The sequence below is a fragment of the Microtus pennsylvanicus genome, chromosome 11, assembly GCF_037038515.1.
Source record: "Microtus pennsylvanicus isolate mMicPen1 chromosome 11, mMicPen1.hap1, whole genome shotgun sequence".
NCBI lineage: Eukaryota > Metazoa > Chordata > Mammalia > Rodentia > Cricetidae > Microtus > Microtus pennsylvanicus.
The window spans coordinates 29,380,555-29,400,893 of record NC_134589.1 but is presented as its reverse complement, the minus strand read 5'-3'; positions in this window follow the sequence as shown (position 1 = coordinate 29,400,893).

The following is a 20,339-nucleotide window of genomic DNA, read 5'->3' as shown; positions in this document are numbered from 1 at the left end:
ACAAAAACAAGTTTGACTGAGCTCAAACAGTTCAGAGCAAGTAAAAAGTATTCCATTTCCTCTCCAACAACTTGGGGAATCAGGTTTTAGCAACTGTGGATGAGAACATTCCCACAGTACAAACAGGCTCACAGCAAAAGCTAAAGACAAGGGGAAAAAAAACCCCTTGATTTCAGCTGATAAAAGAACACAACAAAATAGAAACAAGCACTGTCCTACGATTTATGTTGCTGTGATAGGCACCACAACCATAAGCAACTTGGGGGGAATTGATTTATTTCAGATAAGTAACGAGACAAAATATTAACTCAACATATCAGTAGCCCTCCTGTACGCAAATGACAAATGTAATGAAAAAGATATCAGGAAATCATACCTTTCAAAGTAGCCGCAAATATTATAAAATATCTTGGAGTAGCTCTGTCCAAGCAAGCAAGGACTTATAAGATAAAAACTTCACGTCTTTGAAGAAAGATATTGAAGAAGGTATTAGAAGAAGGAACAATCTCCCACGCTCATGGATCAGTAGGATTAATACGGTAAAAAATGGCCACTTTGGAAAAGCAATCTACTGACTCAATGCAAATCCTCAATACAGTTCTTACAGACCTTGAAAGAACAATCATCCACTTCATGTGGAAAGAAACAAAACAAAGAAACAAACAAAAAACTCAGGACCATAAAACAAATAATCCTGAACAATGAACTAACTGCTGGATATCCTACCGTTCCTGATTTCAAGTTGCCCTACAGAACAATGGTAATAAAAACTGCATAATACTGGCATAAAAATAGACATGTGGATCACTGGAATTGAACTGAAGACCTGGATGTAAGTTCACACATCTCTATACACCTGATTTTTTGATAAGGAAGAGAGAAATTCACACTTGAACAAAGAAAGCATCTTCAACAAATGGCACTGTTCAAACTAGACATATGCATGCAGAAATGCAAATAGATACATTCTTATTACCCTGCACGAACCGCAAGTCTATGTGGATCAAAGACTTCAATATAAAACCAAGTACACTGAACCCGATAGATGAGAAAGTGGTGAATAGTCTTAGGTTTGGTCTTTTCATGGTGTTCCAGATTTCCTGAATGTTTTGTATCAGGAATATTTTAGATTTAACATTTTCTTTGTTCAACATATACATTTCTTTAATGACTGAAATTCTTCTCCATCCCTTGTACTCCTTTGGCAAGACTTGCCTCTCTAGTTTCTTTGTGAAATTCTAAATTTTCATTTCCAGAGTTCCCTCATTTTGGATTTTCTTTATTGATTCTACTTCCTACTTCAGGTCTTGAACTATTTTATTTATTTCCTTGTGTTGCCCTTTGTGTGTGTGTGTGTTTTCCTGGATTTCTTTAAAGGATTTCTTTATTTACTTTTTAAGGAACCCTACTCTAGGAAGTTAAAGCCTACTAGACTAAGAGCAGCCAACCTGGAGTGTGCCTAGTGCTGTCAGAGGTCCTGATAGTGCCCATCCAATGAGGGGCAACACGTGATGTCAATGGATCAAAACACCTGGGTGTTGGGAGGGTAAATAATTTTTTTTTCATTGTTAAATAAACAGGTCTGCTGTACACCTTCTACCTGACTCACTATGTCAGACAAGATATCAACACCATGCCTTCTCACCACCCCTCCCCAAGGAATACATTAGGGCCCAGTAACATCCTATCATATTCATAAAGGACTTTTTAAGATCTTTATCAGATGTTTTACCTATGTAGGAATATCCAGGGCCAGCTATGGTATGATTGTTGGAAGGAGAGAAGCTGCTTGTTGGTTCCCGGCCACTTAGCCCCAAAATAATCACACAGAAACTATATTATTTAAAACACTGCTTGGCCATTTACTTAAGCATATTGCTAGCTAGTTCTTTCAACTAGAATTAACCCATCTCCATTATTATATATTTTACCACAAGGCTCGTGGCCTACCAGCAAGGTTCCAGCATCTGTCTCAGGCAGGGCTACATGGCTTCTCTCTGACTCTGCCTCCTTTCTCCTAGCATTCAGTTTAGTTTTCCCCATCTAGCTCTATTCCCCTAAAACTCTGCTGTAGGCCCAAAGCAGTTCCTTTATTAACCAATGATATTCACAGCATACAGAGGGGAATCCCACATCATAGGGATAGCTAGGCTCTCATGAAAACGTATTGCTCTGGCTGTTATTGATTGTACTTTTACCCTGGCACGTAGGACTCTGGCATTGAGATGATTATAGATCTAGGTGTTGTTTTCTCTATTTGTCTTTGTCAAATGGGTGCTTTATTCCTTGGTTTCTGCTTCCTCTCTGGAATTTTGGAGAGTGTGATGTTTGTATGTTGCCTGTTTTCCTTGCTTGTTTAAAAGCATATTAAGCACAGACTTCTGAACACCAAATAATACTCTATTGTCCACATGAATCACACTTTTATAAGAACTTAAAATAGTTCTTAAGTGAAGATACTCCTGATCTCTACATCATATTGTTAGAGGCAGAGTAAGGAATGAGATGGAATAATAAGGAGCAGAATATACTGGTCGGAATATACTGGTCCAGTGACTTCAGGGAACTGTAGAAAGCATGAGAGATCACTGTCTGCCAAATCCTGCTTAAGGTACAACATAGCACAGGAATTTCTGGGCAGCCAGTCTCCACCTACAAGGATGACATGAGGTAATTGTTCTGACAGCTACCCAAGTAAAGCTTTCCCCTAACATAACACTCTTGCCCTTAAACTACCTCCAGAATAACAACCTTTCCATCGAAGTTCATCACGAGTGTTTCACAGTCGAATACACAGGAGCTGCAGCGCTCTCAGCATTTACAAGCAAGTCTTCAGTCTTTTTCTAGACTGTAAGTCAGCCGCACAGGGGTTGTATTCAGAATGACTTAGGCATTCCTCCTTCCACCAACTAGAACTCACCACTTCTCTCTTTCAGATTTAGTATTGTAATAATATTTGAGAATGTTCAGCCATTCATAACATACTATTGTTGCCACCATCTGTTGGGCATAAGTTGTCTATAAAAAAGTTTAATAAACTCTTAATATTAGGGAGAAAAAAATGAAGGCATCAGCATAGAATTAATGGATCTGACTCTTCCTCATTAACCATTTTGGTCCACAGTGATTACTTTCAATGCCCAGGTATAGAACCATATGTAACCAACCCTAATCCAGCAAACCAAAGACTAAAATAATACAGTTGGTAAACTGGGATGTGGCTCAATGGTAGAGTGCTTACCTAGAATGCACAAGGAAGGTCCTGAACTGAATATGTAATACCACAAAAATGTCTTAAGTAAAATAATTAAACGTTCACCTTTATTTTTGACAAAACACACTCTTCTAAGTTTTAACTTCCAATTAGATATGTCAAATTATGGGACATTTACTACATTACTCAGCCACCGTATCAGGTAGTGTTATATTTAATGTACCGGCATGCAACTATTGCCTTGTTTATTTGTAGAATTCATTCTCATTGAAATTCCCAGAGGCATTCCAACACATTGAATATTGAAATGAAATCTTCAGTACTCTCATTGCTCATGTAAGAGGCCAGAGAGGGAAGAAGTGCTTTGTTGGGTTTGGTTTGCCTTTATCAAAAGGTTTGTGTCTAAGGTATGTGGATAAATAAGATACCGGTTCTCCTGATCACTCCCATTGCTCCTTATGCGTGGTTGTGATGGATGAGTGTCTTATATCAATCTGTTGATTTCACTGGTTAAGCAATAAAGAAACTGCTAGGCCCATTTGATAGGCCCACCCTTAGGTGGGTAGAGTAAACAGAACAGAAGGCTGGGAGAAAGAAGCTGAGTCAGGGAGTCGCCATGATTCCTCCACTCCAGAGAGACGCAGGTTAAGATCATTCCTGGTAAGCCAGCTCGTGGGCTACAGCAGATTATTAAAAATGGGCTAGTCCAGGTGCGAGAGCTAGCCTAGAAGAGGCTAGATAGAAATGGGCCAAGCGATGTTTAAAAGAATACAGTTTCCATGTAATTATTTCGAGTAAAGCTAGCCGGGGGGCGGCCGGGTGCCGGAGAGGCAGCCCATGCCGCTCTTATTTCAACATGGTTGCAGTTGTAGTAGCACTTTTCACAAACCCCTTTCAGATTTAGAAAGTAAAGAGCTAAATTCAACACTGATTAGCCAGGATTACTTCACGGTCCTATGACAATGGAGGTAAATAGACTTCAGCAGGTTTTGATCATGTCTCCATGACCTGATCATTACCTGTAGAGTCACTGTTCTGATCTTTCTCTGATGATTACAGATATATTACCAGCAGAAATTTAACAAGTCTTGTTCCTGTTATTTCTTAAATCAAGTGAAAATTTTTACTATTCTTTTTCAAATGGACCAACATATAAGACATTTCTACCCTCCCTTCAATACCATAATTAGGAAATTAATTTATTTCACTTAACATATATCTGGGTCCCAAAACCAAGCTCAATCAAGGGGAATGACGTGAAATGAATTAAATTAGACTAATCAACAGACTTTGCAGTGATAGGATTAAATATTAAAATGACCCGAGAAAGAGATAGATGGAGTTGGTTTAGGGAAGCAGACCAATAGTGTTCAACTGAGAGAAAGAGGCCTCATCATTACCTGTCATCACATCTGAAATCCATACCTGTATGTTTATTTCCCCAAGTCTTGTCTTATCCCCAAGAGGAAGTTGCCTGTAGGTACGTGTAATAGTTTGGCATATCTTAGGATACATGCTAATTTCAATTTCAACCTCATCTCAAATGTTAATTAAAGCATGTGTTAATCTCTTCAGAAATTCATTGCCAAAATCAGTCTGATAAAAGTTGATTCAAAATACCCTTCAGTTTACTAATGAAGGAAACAATATTTTAACATGATTATCCAATGATAGTCTATAGAGATGTTGAAGAGTATGAGAATCTTAACTACAGGCATAAAGTCCTACTTCTCCTCAATCTGTGGGGTATGTCATGGCAGTGTCTGCACCAAGCTTCTGCTCAGACTAATTACTCTGTATCTTGCCTCCTTTGTCTATAAGAAGCACATGAGCATGTCTAAATTCTCAATCTTCATTTCTCTATTTAATTTTTACCAAATTTTGTAAGCCATGCTTTTACATTTGCCCTAAATTGCATTTCTCCTTTAGTCTCTAAATTAACTCCAATACTAAAAACAATAAAGAGGTTTAGCAATATTATGACTTCTTCTCAATTATATTTTCTGCAGAAGCAAAGAGTATCCCACAGTGGAATCATGTTGCATGGACTTAATTTTCAACTAGAAGTTTCTAACTATCTTTTTTTCTGGGTTATTTTTAATTTAGCACTGCCTTGACCAAATCATTTAGTTCTTTCGCTCTGGTAGTGCTGCATCAAGTTGTCTTTTTCTTTTTTTCTCCCTTTACTCTTTTTCTCTAGAATCTAGATTTCAAAGTTGTTCCAGATGATCCAGTTATTGTTTGAGGATCACAGCAATCACATTAAAGCATCATCTGTCTTATTTCTTCCAGAGCTGACAGTGGCCTCATCTTTCCTGCTCTTTACTCTTGTTTTCTGGTAATATATCCTCAGATTAACATAGCAATTGAAGAATGTCGCAAAAGGACTTTTTTCAAAATTTCCACACTATTGACTACAAATTAAGTACACTAGATTAAAAAAAAAAAACCTTTGAGATTAGTGACATTTACCTAAACTTCTATTGTCATTAAGATTCAAGAAAATGGAAGACTTTCATCTTACTGCATTTAGATCAAGTGTCTGTCCCCTCTTTTCTTGGCCTTTTCCTCTACTCTTATTTGTTTTAGCCTTTAGTGTTCTATGATTACATAATGATATGTTCAGGTGTAAGTATTTTTTTATTTTCTTGAGTAGACTTTGAGCTTCTTTTCACTATTAATTTCTTGCTTTTTTCATTATTAAAGGTCTCTTTCCTGTTTGTTCCTATGATTATTTATTATTGTTGTTGTTCTTGTTGCTGTTCTTAAGCAGTGGTTGTGCCAAAAATGTTTTTTGTGTCTTGTACTCAATTCCAAAAAGTGTCTTTATAATTCAAAAAGAATTCTTCAAGTGTTTCCTGTCCCTGTTTCTAGTCCCTCATCATGGTTCAACAACCGTTGTTAATTTATTCGTCATAGCTCCGTTATGATAAGAAAGTGTTTTCAGAGCTTCATGTACTGGAACCTTGGACCTCCGTGTTGTGGTATGGAGGCAAGGAAAGCTACAATAGGTGACTAGGTGGGAGGTGCTTAGGTCTTGATGAGGGACTGTTCTTAGAATGGTGGATTAGGATATTACACAGCATGAACTGTTTCTTTCAAGAAAGAATTAGGAATAATAAGCCAGACATCCCAGCTGTTTTTGGCTTCCTTTCCAGCACTCATTTGTTATTTGCCTTCTTCACGGGCTTCCAACACTGTTAGGCTATTTACTAAAAGTTTTTACCGGAGCTGGTCCAGTGCTATGTACTCTTAGACCTCCAGAAATGGGAGTTACATGCACACCCATCCCCTTTAAAAAAAATAGCCTGGACTGGCTATTTCATTATAGTAAGAACAAGTAGACTAGTGCCAACTTTATAGTTTCCCTACAGCTCTTTAACGCATTATCTCTGTCTGTTCTGGATACATAAATATTATCTGTGAATAACTGCACGTGTGCTAGGCATTTTATCTTCCTTAATTTCTTTTTCTTTTCAACTTACAAAAAAAGCCTTGTCTGCTGCTTGTTTACTTTGGCCATTATCTTTATTGCAGATGCCTACTGATCCTCATTTGCCTTTTTGCATTTAGGAGACAGTAGACTACTGTGTGTCATAAGTGGAAGGGTAGAGACATTTTTCACTTTACCAATTGTACTTGGAAGGCCTGAAAAGGAAACTGACATTGTGCTTCCAGGCTCTTAATGAACAGTGCGCAAAAGTTTACACGTATCCCAGAGTATCTGTCCTGGGTCCCTTGAACAGATTACCATGAAGAAGAATCCTGTACTTATATGCTGTTAGGAATAAGTGCTTGTTGGTGAAATGTTTTGCTCACGGGGAAGTAGAATATTAGTCTGGAAATTACAAAAGTATTACACAAGATATACTTAATGTGTCCAAGTGAAGAAAAGCTCTGTGGTCCCATCATCTGCCTCCTTTCATACAATAATCCCTTTCTCATTTAGTTATGGTGAATATAATTTGGGTTAAAATTAATGACCCTCTCTGATGTGCATGTACAAGGCATTGATACACTTTCCTCCAATAAGCTTTTTAACTTTATGGATAATTAAATCTTTAAATCCTTGTATCTAATGTAGCATCTCATCATAACAGGACGAATTGTATGTAAGTATGACTTCCTAAGAAAGCTCCCACCTTTTCCAAAAAGAGACTACCTCAAATAGCCAAGGAAGATACAAGGAACAGATAATAGTAAATCGAGACTTATGTCCACATTTCAGAGGCATCTCTTAACTGTTACTGCTATGCTCAATCCTCCCTTCTATCTGGAGGCTTTGTTTGTGTCTCTTTTCTTGCATATTGACACATGCCTTGACTATGGGCTCACTCTACATATGCCCCAGTGAGACTTCTCCTTCAGAACACAAAGTCCAAGAAAGTGCCCATGGTTCAGACTAGAGGGAGCAATTATCTCTCCTCATCTACAGCACTCATTAGCTTCTTTCTTCAGTCTTTAATATCCTTCATTGGTATTGTTCATCTCACATTGCAGTCATCTTGATGAATTTACAAATTTGTGGCCCACTCCTCTTATTGAAGCATATACACACTATTTTTTCTCTTGAATGAAAACTATTCTACAGTTAACAATTAGGTACATTGTTTTATTGTGTGTTATGTTAAGTAATAATTTAAAATCATATTTAGAACAAGACATATTTTATACTAAATTATAAATATTTACCCATATACACAAACACAAAATCATATAAATGGAGAAATTATTTTATGACAAAGTTAAAACAAAATACATTTTTAAGATATGCTTGAAAGCAGTAGGAAATTTGGTCATATTTTCAGGGTCACTCACTATTGAGTGAGAGCTGTCTTTTGTAATTCTCTCTCTCTCTCTCTCTCTCTCTCTCTCTTTCTCTCTCTCCTTTTCCTTTAAACTTTTATTCTCCTTTCATACATTATATCCTGACCAGAATTTTCCCTTCCTCCACTCCTCTGAGCCCCTCTCCCACCTCCCCTCTTCCCTGATTCAAAGCCTCTTCCATTATGTTGGTTCCCTTTAAAAAACAAAACAAAAAAAAGGCCTTCCTTCTATGGATATCCACTGAACTTGGCCTAACAGGATACTGTGAGACTGGGCATAAACTCTCATATTAAAGCTGGACTGGCAAACCAATAGGAGAAAATGGGCTCAGAGAACAGGCAAAAGAGTCAGAGACATCCCACACCTTGTTATTATGAGTCAATCAACAGCACCAAGCTGTATAACCATATGGTTTACAAAAAGGACTTAGTTAAGACCCATACAGAGTCCCTGCTTGTCAGTTCAATCTTTGCGACCTCTATGAATCCTGCTTAGTTGATTCTGTGGACTACATTCTTCTGGTGTCCTCTGGCTCCTACAATCCTTTCTTCCCCTCTTCTGTGGGGTTGTTCTTCTGGCTCCACTAAATGTTTGGTTGCTATGTTTTATAATGTCAACTTCTTATTTTATTGCTACTTTTTCTTTGTTCTTTTCCAAGTTCCATATAAGCTTTAAAAATTGGATATTACAAGCTACTACTCTGCCTTTCTTACCTTTGAGATTCCATTGAATCAATACTTTCATCAAACATTTCGAATGATGGAATGTTTTAAATGTTGTGTTTATAATGTCTTTCTAAACAAATTTAATTGAACTCCTCTTTTTTTTTAAATTTCATTTTACATTCCAATCAAAGTTCTCTAGTTTATTTATTGAAGCATATATTCTTATATATTTGGCTATCTCATTGCTTAATAATCCAGGCCTTGCATACAGTAAGATTTAATGAGTCTTAGAGGCTCTAAGATGCCTTTTTCTTCCTATTAGAATTTTAATATCAATAAACAGGTCTTTCTCCCTTAAGGCATACCTCTTACCATTCATAAATCTTGTCTAGTGCTACACTCTGAGGTGAGTGGCATTTAATAGACAGGTAGCATCCTAATAAATACGCCCACTGACTACGCATCTTCTTTACCACAGATTCCTCAACAGATGTCACATTGAGGCCCTGAAACACCAAGGCCCTAGCTGACTCTTTGACTTTGATGATTCAAGGGCCCAGCTATCTTCTGTCATCTGTTTTCTCTTTCCTTCTTTGACCCTTAAGATTATTCTACTGTATAAGGTTGATTATGCCTGAACCAGAGCATTAAGCAAAGTTCTCTTTTCACAAGATTTTTTCAGGCACTGTGTAGATCAATGACTATTAATAATTGCATGAAATGGGTGACATCAGCTAATTCTCCAACAAATGTACAGGCAAGCTTTAGATAGTAGTTTTCAATAATATCTCTTGATGAACTTGAAAAGTGTGGCTGTCATTAAAATGCAATTCAGAATGATTGTCTGGAAGACATCCTTCTCTATGGCTTGTCTAGTCGTCATCATTCATAACACTGAAAGAAATGAGTTTTGCACTCTGCAGGTAGGACTTTGGATTGCAGCAGTGGAAAAATTTGAAATCAAATATTTTGTTAAGAATCTAGAGTCTCATATGAAAGGGCATCTCTTGGGTATATTCCCAAAAGTGGTATTGCTGGGAGGGGGGAAGACCTTGGACTTCCCACAGGGCAGGGAACCCTGACTGCTCTCTGGACTGCTGAGGGAGGGGGAGAGGAGTGGGGGGAGGCGGAGAGGAGTGGGGGAAGGGGGAGGGAAATGGGAGGATGGGAGGAGGCAGAAATTTTTTTCAATAAAAATAAATAAATAAATAAAAAGAATTTAGAGTCTCTCCATTGACTTTAGGGCCAATTACAGAAACAGTTGTTGGCTGTGATGAAGAGTCCAAAATAAAACTATAGTATCTCCTTCTCTACAGTCTGTCATAGCCAGAACCTGGAAACAATCTAAATGCCCCTCAACCAAAGAATAGATAAGGAAAATGTGGTACATTTACACAATGGAGTACTACACAGCAATAAAATAAAATAAAATGACATCTTGAAATTTGCAGGCCAATGGATGGAGCTAGAAAACATCATATTTAATGAGGTAACCAAGATGCAGAAAGACAATTATCATATGTACTCACTCATAAGTGGTTTTTAAACATAAAGCAAAGAAAACCAGTCTACAAATCACAATCACAGATAACCTAGACAACAATGAGTTCCCTAAGAGAGACATACATGGATCTAAACTATATGGTAAATAGAAAAAGTCAGGATCTCCTGAGTAAATTGTGAGCATGTGGAACATGGGAGAGGATTGAAGGGGTGGGGAGAGGAAGGCAAGGAAACAGAAAAAATATAGAGCCCAATAAAATCAATTTTAAAAAAAGAAATAAAAGAATGAAGAAACATGTGAAGCCAGACAAATGATTTTTTCCATAAATTAATTAATATGCTCTTCAAGAGCTGTTTTGACACAGAAAACAATGTTTAGCTTTAGTTTTTAATACAGTGTCTTGATTAAGAAACCAAGTCAAAGATTCTGTGAAATCTGAATCAAAGTCAATCTGAGACAGTTGTTTCTAAATTAACAATTTAAGAGCATACTTTTGCCTCTGTTATTTCTTGTCAAAGTAAAAATAGTAGTAGCTTTGGTCTCATTGGTTAATAGTTATTCAAATTATTATGCTTACATAAAACATTTAAAATAATGCCCTAGGTAGAACAAAAAGGAGTGAATAGCAGTAACATTTTCAAAACAGACATACTCAAGACTCTTTTGGTCAAACTACCTCTGGGAAAACAAGAGAACATTAAATGGTTTGTAAACTTTTTTACTGACTCTTGAAATGTTAGTGTGTACTGTGAATAGAAAAGAAGATGGCATGTGTAGTGATTCTCAAAATGAATATAACCTGCAATTTTCAGAATATTCCACAAGAACTACCGTGTCGTGATAGCATCTTTAAAAAGTACTATTGCATGCTCTTGGAACTGGCAATGCCTTCATCATTTTAATTTAGTTATTTTGATATAATCATCTTTATTGAAAAGACATTATAATATTAAGTCTTGACATGTTTGTTTCAAAATGTCATTTTGTTGTCAGAATTTTTATTTTAAATTATTTATTTATTTTATAGAAAACAATCACAGTTTCCCCTCCCTTCCCTCTGCCCACTCCCCTCCCCCATCCATCTCCCATCCACTCCTCCATAAGTATTCCCAAGAAGAGTTAACAATGCCTGGAGCATTAAGTTAAGGCATTACCGAGCCCCTCCTCCTGCATCAAGTTGAGCAATGGCTGTTCTAAGAAATATGGAATTATGTGCAAAGCATACTTTTCTGACCCTCAACCATTGCAGTCTCGTTTTCAACTCTATTTAATTCTGTAATATTTTAGAATTTTTATCAGTTTGCGTTAGTTTTATAAAACTGAAAAAAATGATATCTATTTTTAATTGGATCAGATGATCTAAGTTCATTATCATATAATGATAATTTAAAAATTTGTTTGATACTTTAGTGAAACAACCAAGAATCAAATTTAATTGAGCATCAACTCTAATGTTTACAGTGAGTCCAAGAAAAATTTTCTGAGACTACATACAATTTCCCTTCCCTTTCCTTCTTCATTTCTTAATAAAAATCAAATAAAATGACCACAATTAGCTTACAAAGCAGACAATTCTATTGTCTAGATTTTCCAATGAAAGACACAATAAATTCCATTACTGCCTTAAAATTATTAGAAAACAAATAACTATGACATGTTTGTAGAGTAATTAGAGAGATGAGAGCCAAACCACTTGGGATATCAGAAATTATTAGAAAATTAGCAAACACTATGCTTAAAATGATTAAAGGGCTTTTCTGAATTAAGCAGGGTCATGGAGTTCTTTTGCTGATACTTGGTTTAACAAGAGTGGGGTGAAACTCCTACATCCTTCCTCACAGTGGCTCACCATGGGATAAGGATCAAGCAAGCGCTGCTAAAACTATGTGTTGTCTAAACACAACACTTAGCCCTTTTTTCTCACCTATCTGACAATTGCTTTCCATATGACTTGGCCACTTTATTTTCACTGTCCCAATTTGGAATAGCGCTAGTTTTCTTTTCTGTACTTGACCCTAGGTTCAAGTACACAATTTTGCAGAAGGATGAATTTCAGAACTCCTGAAATTCGGAACTCCTATGTTCTGTGGTACACGTAGGGATAGACAAGATCATATTATAGTAAGAAATGTGTGATAAATCAGTGTGTGTGTGCGCACTCATGCAAACTGTGTATCATGTACAAAAGTAGTGACACAATTCTCCATTTTATATTGGCAGTCACAGAATCTACTTGACATTTTCCTTGGACCCATGTTCATAGATCCATCCATAGCTTCCAGTATTCTTATCATGCCAGGTGCATCTCCCCAAAGCATTACCTAGCTATGAGCTTTGCTCTCATCCAACGCTATTGAGTACTTATGGGGAAGGTGTGTCCATTATTGTTGAAACAAGGGCGGCGGGCTGTGTCCCCAGCACCCGGCCGCCCATACAGCTAGCTTTACCCGAAATAATTACACGGAAACTGTATTCTTTTAAACACCTCTTGGCCCCTTAGTTTCAGCCTCTTAACCCATTTTTATTAATCTATGTAGTACCACGAGGTGCGCTTACCAGGGAGATTCTAGCCTACGTATGTACAGGCAGTGAGATGTCTCTGTCATTTCTAGAGCTTTGGATTTCTTGTTTACTTACTTAGGTAATATTATATCCTTCTGGAGTCTTTGATGGAGTTGAAGAATGGATAGGTAGTTATAGTTTTCCATTGTTATGATAAAAGATAAAATAGATATAAATATTGTAACTGTGATTCTTGCTTAATAACTGTTTTGCTATATGTAATTTTACTATGCTAAAGTTAAAGCCTTTCTTTTTTGTTTAAACAGAAAAAGGGGAAGTTATGGGGGAGTGTCATATATCAATCTGTTGATTTCATTGGTTAAGCAATAAAGAAACTGCTAGGCCCATTTGATAGGCCCACCCTTAGGTGGGTGGAGTAAATAGAACGGAAGGCTGGAAGAAAGAACCTGAGTCAGAGAGTCGCCATGATTCTTTCACTCCAGACAGACGCCACCCTTGTTTCAACACATTATCAGTGTGTTTACAAGGAGCTTGCACTGGAGTATCCTCCTTGTGTCTCTTAGGATGTTCCCTAGTGAAGGAAAGGAATGAACTGCAGTCTGCTGCTAACTTTTGTCTCCCTATCTACTTTCCTTCGGCTAGGTGATGACAGGTTTCTGAAGCTCTCTGCACTTCCTCCTTCCCTGCAAGCTGGGACTTGAGGATTAAACAATTAGAATCTGCTGGAGTTTAGCACTCCTGGTCCTTGATAAGTACCTTGCAAAAAGTAGGTATTAGTGAACTCAAATCTAAATGTCTCCCCTTAGCTTCAGTCCCAGGTCTAAAAATGTCTGCTTGATAATTGTACTTGGGCATTTCACTGAGACTTCAAAGTCTGGAACAAAAGTTTACTAATTTCTTCTCTTATATGCCAATCCCACCACAGATTCTGTTCCCTTTGTTTAATTCTACTTGATGCATAGCCATTTGTGTGATATCTCTTTCATCCCCAAATATTCTTATTTTACATATTCCCTGGTACCCAAGAAATATACATGACAACTACTCAAACATATTTTATTCTTTCTGATTACTTTGTTAACCTCCATTCCACTACCCCTTACTTTATTATCTCTAAATTAGCTTTACCAAACTCATTAATATGTCCCATCCCTTCATCAGAGCTCTCCTATGTAAAGTATCTTATAGTTTTTCCATTGTTTTCAAAATACAGATCTTATTCCTCATTGTGGACCCAGGTCTCCAGATCCTTCATGTATTGCTTCTCCAAGGACAATCATCTACCTTTTCGATTCTTTTCCATGTTCTAGGTTTTCTCTTAATCCATTGAGTTAGCCATATCTTCCTGCTTCAGAACGTGTTGCTCTGTAGAAATTTCCTTTATAATAACACAGGCAGACTGGGAGGGAAGTTCTTTAAGACACAGAATGTTAAAAGGGAGGTGGAACAACAAAGTGTTCTAAAAGGTGAAATATTTCACCCTGCAGCTGAGATCCCTGAAGGAGACATTCACCAACCAATTCGGCTGCCAGCAGGTTATGTTATAACCTCCAGGATTTCAGATTTCACCAACTGTCTCCCAGGCTTGGGTGGGTTTTGGTGATACAGCTGTCATGAATCATTTCCACATCTGTAAGTAACACCAATAAAGTTCATTAATTTACAAAGTTGAACTTAGGGGCTACCCTTCTTTCCTGCCTGGGGTAAATAAAATTTTGTGCCCACATCCACAGGAAGTATCATACAATACTTGTACATACTGTCAAGGAATGATCCTTGACACAGTAGGTGAACCTCATTCTTCTGAGCTCAGCAGGAACAGCTCTTCTTCAAAAATTATTCCATTGACCCTAAGAGAAATCAGACATTCTAGTTAAGTACCTGAACTACCCTTCACAATGTGAACTACTTCAGAGAATGCATTTTTGTTAGTTGTTGGTGGTGAATAGATTTATTAATTTGTTCATTTGTGTTTTTTTTTTATTTCATATGACAATAATGGAATGTCATGTTTTCAGTCCTGGTAAAAGTAACTGGCTGTGAAAATGACATTGATATAGTTCTGCCAAAGATTTCTGAGAAGAGCTGTATCACTGTGTGAGCACGCATAAGGACCTGAGTTCAAATTCCCTAGAACTCACACAAAAAGCCAGGCCTGTGAATACAATTTTAGTTGCAGAGGGGTAGAGAAAAAGATGGGAGAATTGATGGAGCTTGCTAGCATAGACAAAATGTGGCAAGCTCTGGATTCAATGAAAGACCTGCCTTAAGCTGGGCAATGGTGGCTCATGCCTTTAATTCCAGCACTGAGGGGGCAGAGGCAGGTGAATCTCTGTGATTTCAGGACAGCCTGATCCACAGAATAAGTTACAGGAGAGCCAGGGTTACACTGACAAATTTTGTATCAGAGAAGAGAGGGAGAGAGGGGAGGGGAAGAAGAAGGGAAGGGAAGGGAAGGGAAGGGAAGGGGAGGGGAGGGGAGGGGAGGGGAGGGGAGGGGGGAGGGGAGGGGAGGGGAGGGGAGGGGAGGGGAGGGGAGGGGAGGGAAGGGAAGGGAAGGGAAGGGAAGGGAAGGGAAGGGAAGGGAAGGGAAGGGAAGAAGATCCTGTCTTGAAGGAATAAGACAAGGAGCAATAGAAGGAACACTTATAGACGCCTATGTGGATGTGTGAATATATCACACACATATATAAAATAGATTTTTATAATAAAAAATGTTTTAACCAGGGAAGTATTATATACCAAAATGAGCAAAATGCAAACACTTTCCATTTCCTGCAATTTACTGAAAACTAAGAATTATATTTTAATATTTAATACTGTTATGAAAGTTATGGAAAAGTACAACCAGAAATTTCAGAGATGGGAGCTATCCCAAAACTGTCTCATTTCTATAGCACATTGTTTATATATATATATGTGTGTGCGCGTGTGTGTTTGTAGCAAATTGTTTATATATGTATATGTATATGTATATGTATATATATCAAGGCACTATTCTAAGAAATCAAAGTAAAAGAAAACTCATTAAACATGATTGTTAAAAAATGAAAGTAGGTGCACATACTTCAACATGGGGATGATTTTATATGTATATATAATATATATAATGTATATATCCTCATATATATCATGTATATATTCTCCTGCCATATTTTGATTCAAATAAGGTTAAGAGCACTGCCTGCTCTTGCAAAGGTCCTGAGTTTAACTCCCAGCAACCACATGGTGGCCCACAACCATCTGTAATGGGATCTGGTGGCCTCTTGAGGATGAGATCTGGTCAGTCGTTCTCATTAAACTTAGGCCATGAAACCCAATATGGACTAATTCAACAGAACCACCATATATGGGCTGCCCATGCATGATTCAGCCAGGGCATAAATTTTGTTTTCAAATTTCAACATGTTAGCACATGTTTTAAATCCCAGCACCTTGTAGGTGGAGGAAGAAACAGAAAGATTGCAAGTTCAAAGCCAATCTGAGCTGCATTGAGCAAACCTGTCACAAATAAACTCAAACTAAAAAAAACATATTGCATAATGCATACATGCATGAAAACAGCACATGGTGTGTTGTTGTCTGGGTTTCTGTCCTGCCTGGCTCCTGCAGTCGTTACGTCCCAAAGAAATCACACAGAGCTCTACATTAATTATAAACTGATTAGCCTAGTATCTCAGGCTCTTTTTATTAACTAATTCTTACATCTTAAAATTAGCTTATTATTCTTGTCTGTGTTAGCCACGTGCCTTGGTACCTTTTTTGGTGAGGCAGTCACATCTTGATTGCCCTGTGTCTGGCTTCCTCTGTGTCTGAATGAGGACCGCAGACTGAAATTTCCTTCTTCCCAGAATTCTCCTTGCCCCACCTATACTTCCTGCCTGGCTAATGGCCAATCAGCATTTTATTAAACAAGTACAAGAAACAAATCTTTACAGGCTAAAACCGTTGTCCCACAGCAGTGTGTGATTTTTTTCATACACCAGCTGAAAAGCAAATTTAACCTTATATAAAGAATAGATAAAATCATTTCTTTAGACGAACTTTGAAAAGATGAAGATCCTGCAATATTCCCTCATTCTGTACACAGTGCTGCTTTGTGGTTCTACAGACACAATGTCTTGGTAGTTGGAAATCGTGGAGGACACATATGGATTTGTAATCAGACACCTTTGGTAGCATTTTCCATGTACTTGAAGTAAAAATCTATCCATTTTCTCAGAACCTTCAGTGTGTTCTCCAGGTTCATTTTTCTTAGCTCCTCTAAGAAATTTGGATTTCCCTCTTCTTCTAAAGTGATTTCCCTAGCTGGGCATTTTATGAGTGAGAATTTTACCTGTCATCGTGAATTAAATTCAAGGAGGACAGTGAAATACATGAGCAGTCATTTATCAGGATGATAAAGCAACACAATTCCTAACTCAGTTCTCAGAACACTCCACATTTTTCATTAATATCAATGCTTGGGGGATAAAACAGTCAAATGATTGATTAATTCCTTTATTTGTTCTGCATATGTAGACTTTCTCAGCTTCTTAGTGTTTCAGGGTAGATTTTGAGTGCTTTCTTTCCTGTCTTCTGTAACTGAAATGTACACTCGTTTTTGAATACCCTGCTGTTGAATGGGAAAATATTTTACTACTTATCTTTCCTTTCATGTATAGATAAATTCTATATACTCAAATAAATAACTCTTCTGGGGAAATTGCAGGTTAGGTTTGTTATTTGTAGGATATTCAACATTATCATTTTCTTGTATGGGACACCCTCAGAAATGAATAATACTTTATCTTAGTAGATTAAGATTATCTTAGAAGATTCCGAAGCAAGTCATACTAATTCCACATCACCGGCCCATCTCCTGAGCAATAGACAATGATATCATCATACTACTGAGAAAATTTTTTAATCGCTATTATGGACTTACTACTTTTCTTACTAAAATTGTACTCAAATATATTAAATGAATCGATGATTTTTATACAAAATATGATATGTATCAAGGAAATTTGTTCCATTCTCCCAAATTCTACACTGTATGATATTCCATAAACTGAGCTTTATTCTATAACGAAAAAATAAATATCAAAGGAAATTTAAAGAGAAAACTAAAGAAACACACCCTCAGGTAAAACAGGCACTATGGATTTTTACATTCCATTGTAAGCATCTGGGAAAATGAAGTTTAATTCTACTTTTTACAACTAAAACCCAATGTCTATTCTCAAGGTAACTTACCAAACTTGTGTCTTTATGGAGACAAAGAAGACATCTGCTTCTGAACATGGAGAGCATCAGTACCGCTGTGCCCACATAGTGAGTCAGAAGGTGTCAGCCTCTTTTGAGAATATAAAGGGCCCTGTGTACAAAGGATAATTTACTGAACTCTGAGGACTTACCTTAGAGGACACAAAGAAAGTCTTTGCCACAGAATTTACACAAAAGTATCCTGTAGCTCACTTTGATAGGTTTATAGAAATCTCTGGAGTCAGAATTCTATTAGGGATGTTCAAACATGGATTTCATGATCTGGAAGCATTCATTGCTTTCTAGACCCGAGCTTCTTTTGTCCCAGCATATTGTACAACAGGATAGAAGAATCCGGTTTATAGCTGAAGAACTCTAAGTGGAAATTCAAATTCCCCACCCTCATTTCCCCTAGTGCTCAACTTATAGACACAATCTCACTGTCACATAGAATTAACCCCCGATGTGTGTATATAGTATTTCTGTGTAAGTACAGGGGCATGTGTGCCACAGTGCACATGAAGATCAGACGACAAACCTATATGTTTGCCATTGCCTTCCACATCGTTTGAAACAGGGATTTTTGATGTTGGCCTGGCAGATGCCAGGCTAGCTGGGCCATTAACAACCATTGATTCTTCTCTTTCTACTTCCCATCTCACTGTAGGACGGCTAAGATCACACGTGCACATGAGCATCTCCTGTTTTTAAGTGTGTTTTGAAGATTCAAATTCAAATTCCTGCATGTGTACTTCTCCCACTAAATCCCATCTTAGCCCTCATTGCAGTTTTGACAAAAAGTTGGTACTGGAACACATGGCAGGACCATATGGACCTGAATTGCAGGATCTTTGTGATTACTCCTTTGTGAACTCCTAGACTTTACCACAGTTCCATGCCTGTTTCATACTTTCAGTCATTTCTGAATGAATATCATCAGTTAGTAAATGAATCCTGCTTATCATGGCAGCTTTAGTTTCTCTATCCAGTTTCTTATAATGTTGTCCCTGGGCCAGAAGCAGCAGCAATACCTTGAAATTTTTACAAATACTAAACACAGACATAATGAAGCATGAATGAAAAGTTTCCTGCGGTCTCCCAGAGACATGGAGATGAAGTAACAATTGGAAGCCAATGTTGACAGATAAAATCTCTGTATATCCATTAGAACCATCGGACTCATTTTAAAGAACACAGTGTCTATTATCTCATACTAAGTTCAGAACAATAAATTTTAAATATTTGTAGGTTTTTGGTAATTTAAAAACTTTAGTATAATTTGATTATGTGTATTATGAGCATGAAGCGTTGCTGCCATCCAAACTCTGTGGGGTTATGTGTGTGGGGGATGTCAATAGCCAGACCTCAAGGACTAGCAAGCAAGCCTAGTTTATTTCTGAATCTTTTTTTCTTCTCTTGTGATTCTTTTCTAATAACTTAAGAACTGCAATTTAATTTCTCTAGTTGAAAACTTAAAAAGGTATATTGATGAAAGATATGGACATCATGTTTCCCCTTCTTTTTGGCTTGATCACTAACTTCATCCACAGTCTTCTTTTATCAGTTATGATACCGGCTGTAATTAGATTTTGTTTATAAATTTCTCTACACATAGCACATCCCAACTGGTTCAATTCTGTTTCTGCGAATATTTCATTATGAAGTACTGTATGGTCTAAGTGTTTCATTACCTGCAAAGATTTCTAGAAATGCATGATCCTGTTACTATTAAATGTAACTAAGTTCCTAGAAGGTAGAGTAACTATTTTCTTTTATATATCAACAAAAATTACTACACAGTCATTTAACTTATTTTTTACTTACATTTCATTGATTAAAACTACCACAAAAATAAGGTCAAGCAAAAATTAGGGAAAGTTTGACTTTTCATAATTAAATTGCAATGAAATGGTAATGGGATCCTATAGAAACTATATTCAATATAAAAAAAAACATAATACAAAAGTTTTTTTTGTCAGCAACCCCATCCTTTCATTTTTTTCTCTTTTTAAATGGAGATGCAAGCTCAACCAGCTTCCCTTGCCTATCCCCAAGTCCCCAATGTGAGGAGTGACCACAGGTACCAGATCTTGGCTTGCTGATAGTACAGGTTTCAGAAACTCTCCTCCAGCCCTGCTGTTCCAGCTGTTTGTGTCAGTAAATCAGCACCCCTCCATGACCAGAGGGCTGGCTCCATTCTGAGTCGCAAGAATCTTGAGACAAGTGATAGTCTTAACTTGGCTGGAGAGGATCCTCCACAGCAAAGATCAGCTCTATCTTTACAGAGCTACTGCAGGCAAGCCAGCTCAGCTATCTGGAGAAAGCAGAACACAGACCTTCATTGGGAAGGACACCACCC